We start from the raw sequence: 19,367 nt of genomic DNA on the forward strand, positions 1-19,367 counted from the left end.
ATTTTTCTATTTTTCAGTAGTTGTAGACCAGCGCGATTCATCGCCTTATTGAACCATTATATATTAAATCAACAGTTGAAAAGTTAAGCATTTTTCAAAGCATTTATTTCTTCCATCAAGCAGTAAAGTGGAACATTAAATATGCAATGTGTCTCAGAGTACTAAATGGCTGGTGAATACATCTAAGCCTAAAACAGTTCTTTTGTAACTTTAAAAAAAGAGACACAACAAGGGAAAATCTATACCATAATACAACCTATCGACTCTCCTTCGCCATCATCAGAACCAAGTAGTTCCTAGTTTGGCTTCCCATACGGGTAGAGAACAATGAGTCCCCAGTATGTGGTTCAGGTTCATGCCGCTCACAAGCAGAAAAGGGCTGGTCACTAGGATTCAAGGTTCATAAATTGTCACCAAGGTAGTTAGCTATGGCGTAGCATCTGAGCTTTGGTCATTAACTCAGTAAATTGATTATACCCACTTTTTTTTTTCTCCTGAGTAAATAAGGTATTGAGCCTTAAGGTTGGGAAAGGGCTGGAACAAGTCCAAGAAGGGGTAGACAGGTCAGATCCAAGCATGCCAAAGCAGTCCTTCCTTCATTCACCCAAGAAGCAAACTGAGCCTGCATTCTGTGCCAGCTCAGTGGGATGAATCCTATCCCCAGGGGATTTAAGGATCGTTTGAGTCACAGTCCCTTAGCTCTGAACCTGCTGATGGAACCACACTAATCACTGAAGAGTCATGGGGACCCTCCTGGCACCGAACTCCTTCCCCCAATTCCTCTCTGCACCCTCCAACAAAATAAAACTACCTTTGCTTTAAGAGCCTAACCTTGCTGCTAAGGCAATCAAAGGACATATATAGTATTGATTGATCAAGCAGGGAGATCTGAAAAAGGCTACTAGAGTTGGTTAGCACGAATATACTGAGAGAGACCCATTCACAAGCTGTGTGGATTACCCCAAGCTGTAAATAAATCATGTGGCTAATATCTTATATTTGGTGCTTAACTTTGAAAAGAATTTGGCTTGCACGTAGAATATTTTCTCTCAAATCCAACAAAAATGTCCCCTGTGGAGATGATGTGATGGTTACTCTTAAATGTCAACTTGACTGGGTCACAGGATACCCAAGTAGCTGGTTAAACATTATTTCTGGGTGTGTTGGTAAGGGTATTTTCAGAAGAGACTAGTATTTGAACTGGTGGACTGAGTAAAGCAGAGGGCCCTCCCCAGTGTGGGTAGGTATCATCCACCCACACTGAGAGTATCAATAGACCAAAAGGAGGAGGAAGAAGGAATTCACTCTCTGCCTTACTGCTGAGCTAGGACATCGATCTTCTCCTGACCTAAGCATTCCTGCTTCTCAGGATTTTAGACCCAGACTGGAATCTACCCCATCAGCTCTCCAGCTCTCAGGCCTTCAGACGACACTACTGGCTCCCCTGGGTCTCAGGCTTGCAGATGGAAATAAGTGGGAAAGACCCTCCTGTGCGACTCGGGAGAAGTGACGAGAATGATATAAGCAAAGGGATAAAAATATGAATACATGCATTTAACAGTTTCCTCCTCCTTTCCACAATCAATCAAAAGCTACAGAGCATGGGGAGAGACATAAAAAGCACAGGCTTACACCAACCACAGATCATAATGTCCCCGTGCACTGACTGGAAGCTGAGGGCATTTGGGCTCTTACCACATCAAATCCCACCATCAGCTGTGGTTTGTGGCCTGCCTTCACCTAAAGGTGAGAGGTGGGGAACTACCCTTTTTCCTTAAAGGAAAGAAATATCTTTGCTCCCTACATTGGCTCCTGAGATTTTGTCTCAGCCTGGTATAATCTGGGGTCATTATCAATATGCTTAAACTTTTACTTCAAGGGAAATCAGACCCCATTTCCTCAGGAGGTTAGGTCTGTTGACAAGTGCCCTGGGAGTGACTTCAGGCCTGGCCAGTTCTAAGGTGAACTGAGAGGTTGCTGAGTTCCAGGACGGAGCACAATTCTCTCTGCTCACTCTCAGCTAGAGGTACAATCCCAGCTCACAAGGATGTGGCTCCAGGGGCCAAAAGTGACCCCAAATGACAGTGACCCAGACTGCTGGAAGGAGGCAGTGATTGAAAAGACCCAAAGGGTTAATACTAGTGTGTAAATAATAGGAAAAAAATATTCCCATTTCTCTATCTTTACATGTAGACCAAGCACAAATTTTAAAAATTTAAAAGAAATAAATGGAGTACATATGTTGTTAAAAAATATATATATATGTATATATATATACATATATATATGTATATATATATTTATATATATATATATATATATATATACAAATTTTCCAACTATTTTGTGGAGACAAAGTAATTTTATCATCATTGAGTTTCTGCCCCTCAATCTTGGCCTTGCTTACCCGTTGTGTCATTGATGGAAGGGCAGAAGAGTAAGAGGAATATTTTCACTTTCTCTACTTGGTCCAGGAGTTGGATTACAGTCACATGGTTCTAGAACTGTGGAACCAGAGGATTTGTATTTTTAGAGGCAACCGGCAAAGCATATACGAAAAAGAGGTCAAAAGTGATAGGGCAGAGCATAGGCAACTTGCAGTCACTTCCTTTCCTGGTGTCATCTTACTTTGCAAGTGTTAACCATGGAAGCATTTCTTGTCTCTCTTTAGACACAGGGAAACAAGGCAGGCAGTGATCAAGCAACTGGCTTGAGTCAACCCAGCAAGTTACTACCAATGGTTGAGGATTCAGCCTTCCTAACTTCAAATCCATCCTCCTGCTTTGACCCATTGCCATTTCCTCTTTAATCAAATGCACATTGTTGAGGCTTATGAAGGTGAACCTTCAGAATCCAAAATACATTTCCCAAGAGTAACATAGTCATTCGCTGCAAATTTTTATGAGAGCAATATACACTTTTTTAACATCCAAAGAAAAGATACTGGAACTTCCTGTTTCCTTGTCTAACAGTAATTATTGCTGTCTACCCCTAAGTGAATGAAGGCAGTTCTCTAAAAATGGAGAGGGATACAACCCAAGTGCCCCACTCATTTAGTGCCAGGTACTTCATTAGAGAAGCCAGAATAAGTCACGGTAAGGAAGCTTTGTGTATTCACCCATGGGAATAGACCTTTAAACAAGTTATAATACAGACATATATACAGATATACAGACATACATACAGATATATACATATACATATATATATAGTGTATATATATAACATATGTATGTTAGATTAGATTAGATTAGGTTAGATGAGATTAGATTAGATAAAATAAAAATAAGCAGCAGGAAGATAGCCTTGAAAGTCAGGCCCTTCATTGCCTTGAGGCAAAATTGTTCAAATTCTTCTGTCTTCCCCTCAGTCTATCAACAACTGAACTCTGTGGACCCAGCTCAGAGAGAAAGAATTACTGCTACATGGAGGAGATACTAACACCTACTATTATAGCTTAGCCGGAATTAGAAAGAACTAAGTCATAATGTTGGGGAAACCAAAGAAATGCCAGCTCTTTTCCTGTCTTGGAGAAATTGGAAAGGGAGCAGAGGAGAACTGAGAGAAGTCAAAGGGGTAAACAGTAAGATCTGTTCCTGACTTCTCCTCTATGAGCCTTGGCCTGCAGAAGTGGGGGTGTTAAATACATTGAGGGAGCACCAAGGGCAAGGTTATCTTTGCTTAGTTCCCACATTGGATTCTGGGAGTAGAGGTCAAATGCATGATCACATAGAGAGAAGTCTAATTGGCACTCATGAGCTAACCCCAGCTCCTGCATGGGATGGATATTTGATGGAGCGCAAGCTATGAGGCCCAGTGTGGTGGGACAAGCTGACCTAGAAACAGAGGCTGGGATGAACCATCCGCCCAGGGTATTGGATAGAGAAGTCATAGAAACCCTAGGATTTGCCTCCTGTGAGAGCTGAAAGAAAGTTGAGTCATCCAGAGGGTTGGTTTATCTTTCTTGGGAGCACATACAAACCAAAAGAATGGATCATAAGTTCATTGGTCATGTATAGGAAATTTGGAGGCCACCAGAGCACCCAGAAAGCCAAAAGCCAAGTGTTCCCAGGCCATCACGTTAGAGGCCGGTCAAGGAGACAGTGTAAACAGAGAACTGGCATGAGGCCAGTCATTCCATCTTTGCACAGGCTGTCATGACATAAAAATTCCCCTCCGGGCTTCCCTGGTGGCGCAGTGGTTGAGAGTCCGCCTGCCGATGCAGGCAACACGGGTTCGTGCCCCGGTCCAGGAAGATCCCACATGCCGTGGAGCGGCTGGGCCCGTGAGCCATGGCCGCTGAGCCTGCGCGTCTGGAGCCTGTGCTCCGCAACGGGAGAGGCCACAACAGTGAGAGGCCCGTGTACTGCAAAAAAAAAAAAAAAAAATTCCCCTCCTCCTTGAATATCATCTTGGGGAAAAAAAGCAAGAAAAGGTGAAAGCAACCTTTAGAGACTGATGGTTTTTATTCCAATGACATTATTTCCTAGAGAAACAGTTTAAATTTTCGTATCAGACTAAAGTTAGTGTAAAGGTTTGGCATTTAATTACCAAAAAACTGAAGAAGTTCTATTCTCTCCGTTCAGCTGAGTTATACTGTGTACTACAGTTTGCAAATATCTAGTGTAGTATGAGTTCTACCTCTTAATCTGCTGTTTTCCTAGGATACTGATGCATCCTATATTATTATCTTTATTTCATATCACAAGGGTATGTACATACCTTGGAACATCAGTTTTAAAAAGCAGATCCCAAACTGAGAAGTAATGATGTATTATGCTTTACTGATAGGACCAAATGCATCTCAATAGCTTGAAAGAAATAAAATGCAGATCATTTTACTTCTGTTTCCTTTGTAAAATAAAATTATATTCAGCCTGAAAAAAAGGTTCAGCAAATATGATAAGGTGTCCTAAATCTGTTCAAATCTACTTGCCAAGAAAAAATGTCTTCCAAGATATAAAAAGAACTTGCACACCCAACCACAGTCACTAATGTTTCTTTTGAAAAATAGGAAAACTAAATGTGGTCACATGTAGAACAAATGTTCAAAGAGGAGAAGGCTGATGCTATAAACTGGAAAGTGGTGACCTTGATTTCAGTCCCAAACCAGAGGCTAGAATGGAGAGTTAGGACTGGACCATGCCTCCTTAGCACAGGAAATGGTGATCAGTTAAAAATAACACGGATTCACAATGAGCAAATCTTGCCAGACCACTCCTTCTTGCTCTCTGCGGCAGTAATGCTAGACTCAATAGCAGCATGGCTTAGAAATTCTGCACTTTAATTTTAGCAAGGGATGTGGCAAGGTCTTCATGATGGACAAGAGGAAAAAAAAATGTGAGCTGAATCACAGTACCATGGATCTGTAACGTGGTCAGAGTGGTAATCAATGCCAACCTGATGGAGGCTCTGGTGTGGATCTAGAGGCTCTGTCCTTGGCCTGGTTCTATTTTTTTGAAGCAATGACTTGAATGAGAGTAGCGATGGCAGCTGATGAAATACATGGGTGCATGAAGCTTTAAGGAAATGGCTAATATATCTGGGGACAAGACCAGGATCCAAAAAGATCTCAGCTGGCTAAAAGGAAGGGCAAGTGTAACCTGCTTTATATTTAACGGTTCTGCTCTTTGATGATGGATCCTCTGCATTCCCCTTCCAAGAAAGGTTAGCAACAAAAACATCATGCCATTTTAGAAGGCCAAAGAGCATCAAGTTCAAGAGTACCTGCTTTGGAGTCAGAGCTCTTTAGGTAAGTCTCTGCTTGTATGAGCCTCAGTCTACCCACAGTAGGGGCTAAGGATACTTACTATGTCATTGGGTTCATGTGAGGATTAAATGAGATGCAAAAGATGCAAAGCATTTAGCACATTGCCTTGCCCATAATAAGCACTCAACAGTTAATAACTATATATAGCTATACACACACACAGTGGCTTAGCAGGAGCATGTGTGAAAAAGACTTGCGGTTTTAATTGACTCCAAGTTCAACATGAGCCAATGATATGATGTGGCCTCCAAAAATAACTGATTCAACTTCAGCTGTCTTTAAAGAGCCATGGTAGGCTGAATATGTGAAGCAACAATTCTTGCCAGATTCCACATGGACAGATCACAATTGAGCCCCATATTCTGCTCCCAAGATCTCACCATTGGAAAAGACCTTTGTAAACTTAAACTCATCCAGCTAGGAGAGCCTAAGACAACAAGAGAATTTAAAACCCTGGTCTATGAAGAACTGGACTTGTTTAGCCTGGAGAGAATATACTAAGGGCATCATGACAGCTGTTTCAAATATTTTTAGGACAGTCACATGGGAGAAAAATAAACGTTGTTCATTGTGAAGCCAAACTGGCATTAAAAAGTCTTTCGACACAGGAAATGACAGGGGTTTGGAAGAGGCACTAATTGACTGAAAATATAAACAATAATAATGAAATAAGAGGCTTCACTTTACTTTGAAGAAAGTCTAGTTCAGCCTTGAGCCTTTTTTTTTTTTTTATCATTGGGCACGGAGGACCATGTCTCTGAAAAAGCCCTTTCCAGAGATTTTGATCAGCCTTGTGGTTAGGTATACACATCACCATCCCATTTTCAGGGGATGAAAATTAAGTAAAGGAAAGGCACTTCAGTAATTTTCCCAGGTTTGAATGGAGACTAGAACTCACCACTCCGTTTTCCTCACTGTTCACACCTCTGCCGAAATCAATGGGCTTTGATGCCTCTTACCTCAGTTAGTCATCTCCTTAGAGTCATGAATATGGTGATGGTTGGGATAACATCCCACCACCCCGCCTCTGTTTAAGCTGTATTTATTTGTGTACACTTGATTTTCAAAATTCAGTGCCCTAGAAGAGTGTTATGAAAGCATTTTGGTAGAGATATGCTCTGAGCTACCATGAAACCCAGAGCAATACATCGTGACTTCAGCTCAAATGTGCATGGTTTCTTGAGCACCATCTCTAATTCTCATTTGTGCATTGCCCTGAATACTCTCTCTGTTTTAAAATAAGCTATATTTCTTAAGGAACCAGAATTGAGTGATTTGTATTCTGGTCACAATATGGAGCTTTGATGGAATGGGCTCAGATTTCTCTCACCTGATCACTGCATCTAAATGAGAAAAGAATGGAATCCCATTCACATGCAAATATTACAGAAAACCAGAAATCATTCTGCCTTATAATCAAAACCAGAAAGCTGTTATTGTAGCTCTGCACCATTTCTAGAGACTCTTAATTCACTGCAGAAACCCTGTCCTAAAATGAAAGTCTGGGCAGAATGACATTGTTTCTGCTAAAGAACCACATTGTCTTAATGGCATCATTTCCAAAGCCATGGATGAAATTGACTAACAACAGCTGATTAATTTGAGTACTTTGTCCTGGTCACATATTTGTTTCAGAATAAAAAATTAATTTCAGTCAAAGCCAGGCAGAAATAAAGTAATTAGGACAATGACTGCCCTGGTGACATTTATTAGAGATGGGAAATTAGAGTGAGTGCTTTCTTTTTTTTTTCTCTTTTTTTTTTTTGCGGTACGCGGGCCTCTCACTGTTGTGGCCTCTCCCGTTGCGGAGCACAGGCTCCGGATGTGCAAGGCTCAGCAGCCATGGCTCACGGGCCCAGCCGCTCCACGGCATGTGGGATCTTCCCGGACCGGGGCACAAACCCATGTCCCCTGCATCGGCAGGCGGACTCTCAACCACTGTGCCACCAGGGAAGCCTGAGTGAGTGCTTTCTTGAGTTAATATTATATTTTACAATCACTATGAACTTCTTGAGGTAAATCTAACACTAGGACTGTTGATTCTGAAGTATTTAAAGTATTGCTTGAAGTTTCCCTCAAGGTTTTTTTTTTATATATATGTATATTCTTCTACAAAACGTTATTTGGCAGCAAACTTCAAAGGATCCAACAGTGATTTTCAATTATATTTATTATTAGCTCCATAATCAGCCAACATATTAAAAAGAGCAAAGGCAGTAGTAACTTGGACCACTTGTGCACTGGCATCAAGTTTCAAAGTTACACTTGGCTCTTAGAGAGGGTAACAGATTTGGTGAAGATTTGATCCCAATTCTGTTTTGTGTTGTGTTGTTTCATTTCAGTTTTCTACCAATGGTTTCCCAAGTTTCAGACAATCTTGTTACCTTCACAGAAGAGTAAAAATCAAATCAAAATAGTTTAGGTGTTTTTCTTTAAAAAATGTTTCCTGGGTCCTTATGCCTCCAATCTATTTCTCTTTGTTATTTTCCTTGGATTTTTTTCTTTGGTTTTAGGATTCATTTTAATTACATCATTTCTAAAATTATATGAAATTACTTTGTCTTGAATTTCTATAGTGTTGATTGCTATTGATAAAGTAAAACACAAAAAATGTTCTGATAACTGTAGGTAAATTATATCACTCTGAATTGAAAGTCCTAAGGAAATAGGATCAGTGAGTCAGTAGGTAATGCTTTTTTTTTTTTTCAGGGTTTCAAATAATAATTTCTAAGTATCATCTCCAGTTTTAACTGGAGACACAACTTTTCACCTCCAGTTCTCACCCTTCTGTGCCATTGCCCTGCTATGAGTCAGTTTCCAAAGGGGGGACTGGGAATTCATTCCTTGGAGAAAAGGATGCTGCTTATACCGATAGCCACCTCAATCAAATGCTTTGGAATTCAAAACAACCTTAATGACTTTATTCACAGCAGCAGAATGTTGTGTTCTTTAAAAACCAAGACAGTACTGTCATGGGGAAGGAACACAGACTGGCACACTGAAAGGAAACAATGAGGAGAAGATGGGGCTTGAGACTGAAACTGAGAGGAATGTCTGAAGCTGCCGCCCTCCTCTGGATAGGACACGGTTCAGCTGTTGGTATCAGTTTCTCTGTGGTCTCTAAACAAACAGCTTCAAGTTTGCTAGCCTCTGCTAGAGGCTCTTTCACAACTTCCCTATGACTTATAACTGCAGCTGGAGTGGTTATCACTGGACCAGAACCAGCTACCACTCTCAAAGTTGGCCACAGGCTAGTTACAGAATTCATGCAGCACAGTGATCATCCATGGACTTAACGAGTAAGTTGAGCGTATTGAAAAGTATAGACGGTGCTTCAGTTTTCATCCACCCCAAGGCAAACGCTCAGAGATGCCCCAAGGTCAAGAGAACCTCCCATCAAGGCGGTTGCCACCGACCATGACTTTACAGGCAACTTGTGCAGATTTGTTGGGAGCAGGAGTGCAGATGGCTTATCAGGTCCCATTCTTCCTCTGGCCTCTTCATAATTTTGGAACAAGGTCTTAGCTCTTCATCTGATTTCATTCTTGGAATGTGATACTCAATGTACACTAATGCTGAAATGAGACCATCTTGAACATTCTCAATTATAAGATGGTAGGGGCAAGCCCTTAGTCAGCAAAATAGAGGCTAACATTTTTTTCTCCCACTAAAATTGTAAGATATTATGAAGTGTGCTGGCAGACAATTCACAGTACTTTATAACAGCCACAAGGTTACATTTTCAAAGTGTATATCTCTTGCTTTATTGTCATTACCGATGATCTTATTTACTACAGACATCTACAGGTTGAATCAAGGCAGCAATATTAGGTTAAAATGAAGATGCAGAAATTCAGGTTAGCCAGAAGTCAGTGATTTTCCAGTCACGAATCAAAGCCCAGTAGAACTATTCAATACATGGAGAAACCAACCACCTCCCAGTCCTTCACTCTCTTATTTCACTCACGTTGATGAGGGTCAAGAGCTTTGGTTACCATGAAAGCAAAAGTGGAAGAGAAGAGCAACGGAAGGCTCTACTGGTTCAAGTAACTTGTTACCATACAGAAATACACTTTTGAAAAAAACCATCAGGAGTTTAGATTAACAGAAGTAGAGGTTGTTGCCAATAAGACCTCTAGTCTCCGGTCCACTAAAAAACTCAATATGACTTGCAGGAAGAAGGATCCTTGGAATCTGAGTTCCATCTCAACTGATAAAGAGATCCAATGGTGACACAGTGTCCCCCTCACCACCACCACCTCCATCCAGATCCAAAAGCTGATAGAAAATTACATAAAGTCTATGGATAAAATGAATTTAAAGATGTAAGGACTGAGAAATTGGTGAGTACTTGATACTTTGGTTCATTGAGTTCTCTGGATAAAAGGTACCATTATAAAGTGTACATTTATACTATTAAATGTAGCTGCCACAAAATTCGTCTACTAAGTCTCTCTCTTTCGCTTAAAAATATCGTTCTTGGTAACAGCAAGGTCCTACTGTATAGCACAGGGAACTATATTCAATATCCTGTAATGAACCAATAATGGAAAAGAGTATGAATAAATATATGATATATATATTATTGAATCACTTTGCTGTACACCAGAAACTAACCCAACATTGTAAATCAACTATACTTCAATTTAAAAAAAAGATTTAAAAAAAATGTTGTTCTTGGGAAACATTTCTAAGCCTCCACTGGTCTTGAACTTCATAAGAAAACCTGAGGGTCCTTTTTACATGGAAACACAATAGGTTGTCTTTACGTTTGGTCTGTTGTTTAATTTCAACGGCTTTAGCTTCCAAGGTTAGCGATGCAACTTTAGGGCAATGCCAGTGGGAAGTTTATTCAACGCTTTGCCTGTTGTGCTTGAAAGCCATACTGAGTGAACTTGGCCTAATACTGTGGAGTTGGAATTCGATAGTTTCCTTGTAGTGGAAGGGAAAACAATTTTTGTTTTGCATATAAAGTCTGTGACTAGTTCCATAATGACCATTGCAGAGCAGTGATCTCTCCCTACATAGAGACTGTCGCTTTAATTCAAGGGGATTTTCATGTAAAAATGCCTGTTTTAAAAGGAAAAAACTAAAGATTTCTTTCTCCCTAAGAATCTCATCCAAAACTAAATCAAAACAGAACCTTAAAATAGTTCTTGAAAATATTTTTTAAGGTCAGATAAAGCCTTTGTCAGACCAGGGAGATGTGAAGGAAAATATTTTAAACCATCATGGGACTTTCTAGGAATAGAAAAGGAATGTTGAGTCCCTCTGTGGTTTTGACACTCTTCTCTTACAGCAGAACTTTGACACTTGGGGCCTTGTTACAGGACCACCTGTCTCTCTCTGAAGACTAATGTGACACCCACCCAAGGACAAAGTTGAACTGAGGCATAATTTCTGCACTTGTAGATTTCCAGTTTACAGGGGAGTACAGATTGGCTGATGCGTCCACCCTGTCATAAACATCGCGGATGATGTCTCTTCGCTGACATATTTGCACCTAATTTACCCCATTAGCAAACAAAAAGAAAATTTAAATGAAAACCTCAAACCCACTTGTGAACGAAATGCTTGGTTCATATTCACTTACATACATTCATGTGCACATACATGAGCAAGATGTGTCTCATACTGGAAGCATTGTGCTTTATAGTTTGCAAAAAACTTTCTTGCCCATCATAACAACTGTGACATAGGTGGGATGCTAGTGGAGAAGGCAGCTACAATTGCCTCCATTTTTTTTTCCAGGTAAACCTAAGGCTCAGATAAGTAATGGTGATTTTTCCTAGGGTCTCTGAGCTGAGTCAGGATTTTAACTTGGATCATCAAGCCCTTACTCCAATTACCTTAAACCTACAATTCACTTTGTCTCTGTCTCTAATTTTTACTTTCTCTACAACCTCTGGAATTTTCTTCCTATAGAACTAAATAGACAGATTTGAAGGAATCCAGGCTTCCAGTATCTGAGAGAACCCATACTACAAAATGATGTGAATCAGAAAAGATTTGCATTTCACTTCTTGGGCCTAACTCCATGCCAAGGTCATGGAATTCCCCCTTTTCTCCAAGTCTAGGCTAGCTGTGCCTCTTGTGGACCACAAATTCCATTTTCGTCCTCCAACATAAAAATTGAAGTAATTCTGCTGGATGCTGAAGAGCTTAAGGAAAGAATCTCTTAGCCACCAGACATCAATACACCCAACCCAACTCTGGTATACTGATGTATTCAGTCCCTGAAAGTTCTTGAACCCATATGCTGAATTTTTTATGTATAGAGGAGCATGACTCTTCCCCACTGAGGACAGAGAAAATAGTCAGGTACAAGAACAGAAACACTTCCGAAACAGTTAACGTCCATCCTGAGGGCAGAGAGCACTATGGTGCTCGTGTAACAGTGTTTCTGAGAGCAGCAACCTAGTGAATGGATTTCTGAGTTTTAGGCTCAGCCAAGAGATAGTATCTAATCCTTCTTCAGTTTTAAATGCCACACACAGAAAATTGCTAATAAAGGTATGGGAGCCACGCCCCCCTCCTTCTTCACCACCTGCTCCTGAGGCAGTAGCTCATTTGTGGGAGTTACCCCTGCCAGCAGGACTGTCTGTATGGACCCCTCTGTGGCAGAAGGCAGAGAATGGGCATCCCTTGGGCATTTTTCACACTGTGTTTTTCAAGCTGGCACTCCTAGGGGATGATGAAAAATTGATTAGCGTTTCTAAGCATAGCTGGAAATGATTGATGCCAAAGAGCTACGGTGTGGCACCTTCTACTGACACCTTGTTGTGAGGAATCTCCTGGCCTGCTTAGCATGACAGCCCCGGATGCCAAACTCCAATGTTAGTGCAGCCCAAGGCAATAGCTCAAAAGCTTCCATGAGGCTCCTTTGTCAGATTTACCCCTTGATGACTTCCTTCTTAATAAGGAAAAGCTGGACAGCATTGCTGTGCTGCTCTGTACTTTCAAAGGCAAAGGGAGCCAGCCACCATGATCCCCTTAGAAGCTACATGCTTGCCTATCATATAGGAGAAGCATATTGAAATCAGGTAAATAATTCATAGCTAATGCATAAAATAAATTTACATTTGTATAAAGCTGTTCACGTCACCAAGCACTTTTACATTCATCGTGCAATAACTAAAGCAAGTTTCATTATCCTCACTTAATAACTGAAGATGCTGAAGTTTGTGGGAGGTTAAAAAACTTGCCCCAAGGACTTCCCTGGTGGTCGAGTGGTTAAGACTCCGCGCTTCCACTGCAGGGGTCACGGGTTCGATCCCTGATCGGAGAACTAAGATCCCACATACCTCATGGCCAAAAAACACAAAAAAAAAACCACACAAGAAACAAACAAAAATTTGCCCCAGATCACACGACCAGCTGATGGCAAGGCCAGCGCTGGAATCCCAGTCTTCTGATTCCTGAATAGAGGCGATTGCCCGTACATGGCATGTGCAAATATTTCTTAACAATATTCAGCTTACATTTTTATTATCCTGCTAAAGGAATTTTTCTCATCTCTGTTCTCGCTCACCAATTGTATTGCCTCCAGACTCCCACGCATGAAGCATACAGCAAAATAAAAGGGCACCTTCCTGGAGAGGGGAGGTGGGTTGGGATCAGATGCTGCCACATCGTCTGCTGGCTACCTTGGGGGAACCCTGCTGGGCCTCCTCTCCCCTTTCACACTGGCAGCTCCTCAACATACCAAATGAATAGGCTTGGCCTTTTCTGAGCTTTGTCCTTCTGGCCCCCAGAGTGTGCTGGATGTTTTAAATGGATTGCATGGGAGTGAATGACTGACATGGGGGATGGTAATGAAATTTTGGAAATGAATACCTACAGAAAAGCAGAAAAACTGCAGGCCCTGCAGCACTCAAGGATGCTGAGAGCCTATCTGCTGATGCAAGAGAATTACAAGAACTCTTAATTTGGACTTATTAAATAAAGGGGATAGGAAATTATACAAAATATATGGTACAGTAATTTGTTTTTTAAGGAGACTCTCTTCTCTCTCCTCTTCTTTCCCTGTCTTCCTCTCTCTGACTAGCTACACACACACACACACACAAACACACGCATGCACAAATAGACGTACAGGCTCAGTAATTCTATTACCAATACAAGATGAGCTCTTCTCCTCTTTACTGTAGCCCAAGGGGATTTTAGCATAATGACTAAGGTAACAATTTTTGAATAAGAGTTCTTCAGATTTGAAGAGTGTCTTGTTTCCAGATTACAGACTCAAAGCTTTGGCAAACATTATGCCATTCTGAAATCCTTTCGGCAGCTCCGTGGGAGTGAACGGCACACACAGTCTCCCCATGCTGCAGTGAGAGGAACTGTGGGGAGAGAGACTGGAGGCAGACTTGTGTCATGGAAAAGTACTAGCCTGGGAGCTGAGAGGGCTGGGGGCTGGCTCCAGCTCTGCCACTAACCAGATGTGCAAACTTAGGCGAGTCCTCTGACCTCCCTGGGACTCTGTGCATCATCTGGCCACTGAAGAGCTTGCCAAGACAATCACCCAGCTTTCTTCCAGCTCTAACAAGTGTAACGAGACATTCGAACCGTACAGTACAGTTTATAAAGCTTTTTCATGTTTATTAACACAATCTTTACTACAACTCATCTCATACGTTAAGGAAACTGAGACGCAGAAACAATAAGGGATTTGCTTGCGGCTCATAGAGCTAAGAGACAGAAGAGCCAGATTAGGGAACCAGGTTTCTGACCCCAAAGCCATGTTCACATCATAACCCCAGGCTGCCTCTGAAGGAAAGACCCTCTGTGCTTTCACTTCCTAGGGTAGAAAAGTGAGATTTTTCAAGAAGAGTTAAAACCAAAACAAAAGTGAGTTTTCAAGTTTACCAATCCAAAAACAGTGACTTTCCAAAGGCCAGACCTTGAGCTACCTCTGGAGAAGGGTAAGATTTGACCTCACTGAAAGCTAGAGTCCCCTGGAGAAGACCTCTGTGAAATGTGCACAGTCCACGCCCATATCCCCATGCATTCAGCCTTATGTAACGGGGGTGTCCCTGGGAACATTCTCTTTATGAAAATATATTTGATAAGGCAAGTTATATTTTGAACAAATGAAGCTCATCTGCACTTTAAGGTGGCTGGTCATCTTAGGAAGTTCCTGCATAGTTTGAAAAGAAAGAGAATATTTTCTAATCCAATAGTTCTCTACTGTTCACATTCCTAGCTAAGTACCAGAGCAACTAGACAAAGAGGGGAGACTTTGACCAAGAGGAACAAATGGGATCAGCGCCCAGCAGTCATGCTGCTCACCACCCTTCAGAACGGAAGCACTCAGTCCAGCAGCTGCTGGCAGTGTTGATTGTTGGGTATTGCTAGCTCACAGCTGAGCCCTCATACCAGTGACTGCCTAAGCTGAAGACAGCTGCCTAACCCAAGGCCACACCCCAATTCCCTGGGGCTGCCTGGGAAATAGCATTTCTCATCAGTACACAACAGTATAAAAACCTGGCCCTTTGCCTCAACCGCAGATAACTCTGCAAGGCCAGACCAGCTCCAGAGCCTCACCATGGGGTTGGCTGCAGCGTCTGTTGTGGCTGCATCACAGGCCAGCTTATCCCTCTGCTGATCCTGCTTCCCTTATTCCCCCATAAATATACTGCACCCCAATCTCCATCTGAGAGTCTGCTTCACAGAAGCCTGACCTGTCATACATCTACCTTTCTCTTAATCCTGAGGCAGCAGAAGCTAAAATCTCCACTTCTTTTTCTTTAATTGTTAAGAGCAACCGTCCTGGTCAGGACTCCAGTGGTAGAACCCAACATTGAGGAAGATGGAACATAGCAGTTTGTGAATACTGATCTACATGTACATATGATTTTGGAGATTGGGAACGGACTTTTGAGACGAAGTCATACAAAGAATAGGTGATTTGGCAGAAGAAATAGCATATAGAGGAACTGATGTTGCATAATAAATTAAGAGGAAATTCTACCGCGTGCACAAGCACTTCAACCAGGAAAAAATTAAGCTCTGTCTGACTCCCTCCTGAGGGATCATGTTCTCAAGCCAGGCAACACCTGCTGCAATCTGATCAAGCATACCTTCCATCCCTTTTGAGCAAAACAGCGATGACTTTACTGATAGTGTATTTTCTGCATGAATTCTCTACCCTAAATTTCAGGGCTTTTGTGTTCATGGTTCAATCAGCTTACTATGCCATGAATTCCACACCCCCCCCACCCCCACGTAGAGAAAGTAAATTATTCAGTTACAAAATCTGAATAAGTCTGCATAAAGCTAGCTATATCCTAAATCATAGTCAAATCATCATAAGCAAGTCCCATAGTCAATAGCATTTCTCAGGATCTAATGTTCATGGACAACCAAATCACCCCCACTTTGGGCAACGCAACTAAATTCAAAGACAGTCATTGTGCACAGCAAGTTACCATTGGATGATGTTGTCTGACCTTCTGAGTTTCCATATTTTTAACTGTAAGTTGGCAAGTGTGAAAAAAAAACTGGAAAAAAAAAAGCCATGCTAGCTTCTAACAATCAGGTCAATTCTAATTTGATTGTAAAAATATTAGGTACAAATTATGACACATAATCTGGAGACAGCTCTGGGATGGAAGTCTGATTTTGCCCTCAAATTTCAGGGTTATGCATATTTTTCCAGGTAGCCTGAGGAATTCAACTGAATGGAATTTTCAGAGCAAACCCAATAAGTGCTTGTCCAAGAAACATCGACATCCACAGTCCCTCCAGTTTTTCTACATAGAGACATGTGGATGTCCCCTGAAAATACACACAGTGATACCATTAAAGGGGCAGGGATGGGAAAGGAGTATAATGAATGATTTCCGTAAATCAGACTCACTACCAACATTGTCTTCTCTCTAAATGTGAATTTATGATTTCTGGTTAGCCTAATGCAATATAAATTTACAGAGTGACTGCCTGTTGAATAATAGTTTTAATGGTTAGTTTTGAATGACTGGACTCTCCCAGAGAGTGCTGAACACAGAACAAGTTTGCATGTCAATGAAAATGCAGGACAAGAGGGCACAGAAGGACTAGTTAGGAGAAGCGCTTAGAATTAGCATCACTCAGGACGCCGGCAGGAAACAGAAGCGCGCTACATGAGGATGATCCAAGGAAGGACTATTTATGGGAGCAGACAGGACACAGGAAACCATAAGGGGTAGTGCAGAACCCCTGGGCAAGGAATAGTGGAGCTGCTACCACTCCTAGAGCTGAAGGAGAGAGGGGAAGGAGCAATTACTGGAACCCAAAATGAGAAGTGCTGAGAAGCATAATGTAAGAGAAGTGACTTTTAGTCCAGAGAAACAGCCAGCCTGAGGTGACCCCATAGGGAGAAGACAGGGAGTAATACCCCAATCTCCATCTCCTTCCTCTCCCTAATCTACTCTCTCCCTCTCTCATTGGCCAAGACCAAATGAAGCCCCCTTATGTGGTCCAAGGAGGTCAGTCTACTGGCTAGAGAGCAGGTAGAATAAGAAATCCTGAAGGGGCAAAGGAGGATACACCCCATTCCAAAAAATGGAAGATACCCACGATACAATGCATCAAGACTTGAGCGTGAGCATCTTTTTTTTTCCCCCTTTCATTCCAACCTCTGTTAAAAATTTTAAAAGCATGGGATAAAATCAATTGAGAAAATCTTCGTGGAAGTAAGTCTTAAGCTACATTTTAAGAAAGAAGGGGGCATGGCTAGAGGATATTCAAGAAAATCATAGGAAGAGATTATTGATGGAAGAGATTATTGGTGTTGCTATCATCTTCATCTGCCCTATCAAATACAGCACAAATACATCACCTGCTATATCAAATAGAGTAAAAACTATGTGCTATCATCTTCCACGTGGGTTTTGCTGTATTTGAAAGCAAGCACCCCAATGACAGTGAGGCCAAAAAGAAGAGATGAGGTAGGTCCACATTTCAGGGAGTTGCTCTTCCTGAGCTCTAATAATGCTGTGTCCAGAACCATGGCTATCTGAAAGCAATCTGTTGATCTTCTAGAGAACAGAGGATGGGAAAATGCTGCTTCACCACTTGTAGGACCAAACATTTTCCTAAAGTCCTGGCTCTAGAATCACATGGATCTAGCTGGGTCTGCACCCTGGCCCTGCCACCTAATAGCTGGGTGATCTTGGGTCAAATTCTATAATCTCGCTAAGCCTTAATGTCCTTATTTGATCATTGGCGATACGCTATCTCCTCCTAGTGTTGTAGTGAGAATGAAAGAAAATAACGTATCTGTATTAGGAAAAGTTCTTTCACTGCAAATATGATTCTGATTTACATCTGATTCTGGCTAGGAAGGAAGGAGGGAAGAAGAAAAAGAAAGAGAAAAAGAAGTAAAGTACTGAAATAGTGGGGTACCTCGGTGTTCAAGGAAGAAGGGAAGAAAGAGTGGGTTAAAACACTCATATCACATACGGACCTCCCCATAGTTCTTATGGTTTCGAGCTCGGTAAATCTCTGAGAGAGGAAGAACTAGTACCATTCCGGGATCCCAGCAGCAGCAATGGTGCCCATTCTTTCTGGAACATGTGGATATGCGGCTCAGTTTCAACGGTTACAGTCCCTGGCCTCTTCATTGCCCATGTAAATTCCAGGGAGAGAGAATTTCATTGGCTCAGCTTGGATCAAGTCAATCAGCTGGGTAAACCAACCATGGGATGAGAAGAGGCCCCAACAGTCATGCAGGGCACATGACACTGCGAGTCCACCTTTGTGTATCTAGAGGGAGGTCCTGGGGAAGGAGGAATCTGGATGAACCGTGCAGTGTCCTCTATGTATAGAAAAGCCATAGTATATGGGGTCCATCACATAGAAGTCCTCATGAGGTATTAGCTATTATTATTTCAATGATTATGATAGAGGTAGCATTTAGAAATTTAAATTTCTCTTCCCTGTAGATCTGTGGCACACCATTAGCTGTTACTGTTAATATCTATAATTTTTAAATTTTGGGTGTATCCTTTATCTCTTATTAGATTATAAATCCACGGAGAGAAGAGACCATTATATTTCCCACTTTCTCTCTATATCCTTATTATTTAATGCTTTAAAAACAGTAGATGCCCAAGTAAATGTGACCTACTCCCTAAAGCTCACTAACCTATATTGATATTAGAACTACTGTAAGCAAAATATGCCCCCATTTGCCTTTCTTTAAAACCTAAGACATAAAAGCAATGTCCACTCAATGAACTGGAAGTTTAGAGTACAATACTTAAAGAAAACTCGAAGAAAAAAATCAACTTATAATATTCAACTCTGTCCAACATTTTCAGTTATTGAAAGTGGCTTGCAATAAATATATGTCTGCTGCCAATTCTGATCCAGTGGCAGGAGCTGCCTGGCATTGTGCTGAAAAGGTATATGAGAAAGAGCCTGAGACAGAGAAAATGCCATAATCAACTATTAATGTCTGGCATGGACGCAGGATTGTGCAGTGGCGGCATGTATGTTAAGTATTTGGCATTCCTGGACCATATTCAGAAATTGAAGTAAATATGAAAGTTCAGAATTTACATAGAGAAAACTAAGACCAATTTGAAGCAGGAATGAGATACAGTACTGTAAGTTT

General features: G+C 41.5%; 1 protein-coding gene across 3 annotated transcripts in view; it reads right to left on the reverse strand.

The window, feature by feature from the left end:
* ZNF366 (zinc finger protein 366) overlaps positions 1–19,367 on the reverse strand; it is a 328,855-nt gene that overhangs the window by 160,701 nt on the left and 148,787 nt on the right. The gene's annotated exons all lie outside the window — the stretch shown is intronic.

The sequence above is a fragment of the Globicephala melas genome, chromosome 3, assembly GCF_963455315.2.
Source record: "Globicephala melas chromosome 3, mGloMel1.2, whole genome shotgun sequence".
NCBI classification, from domain to species: domain Eukaryota; kingdom Metazoa; phylum Chordata; class Mammalia; order Artiodactyla; family Delphinidae; genus Globicephala; species Globicephala melas.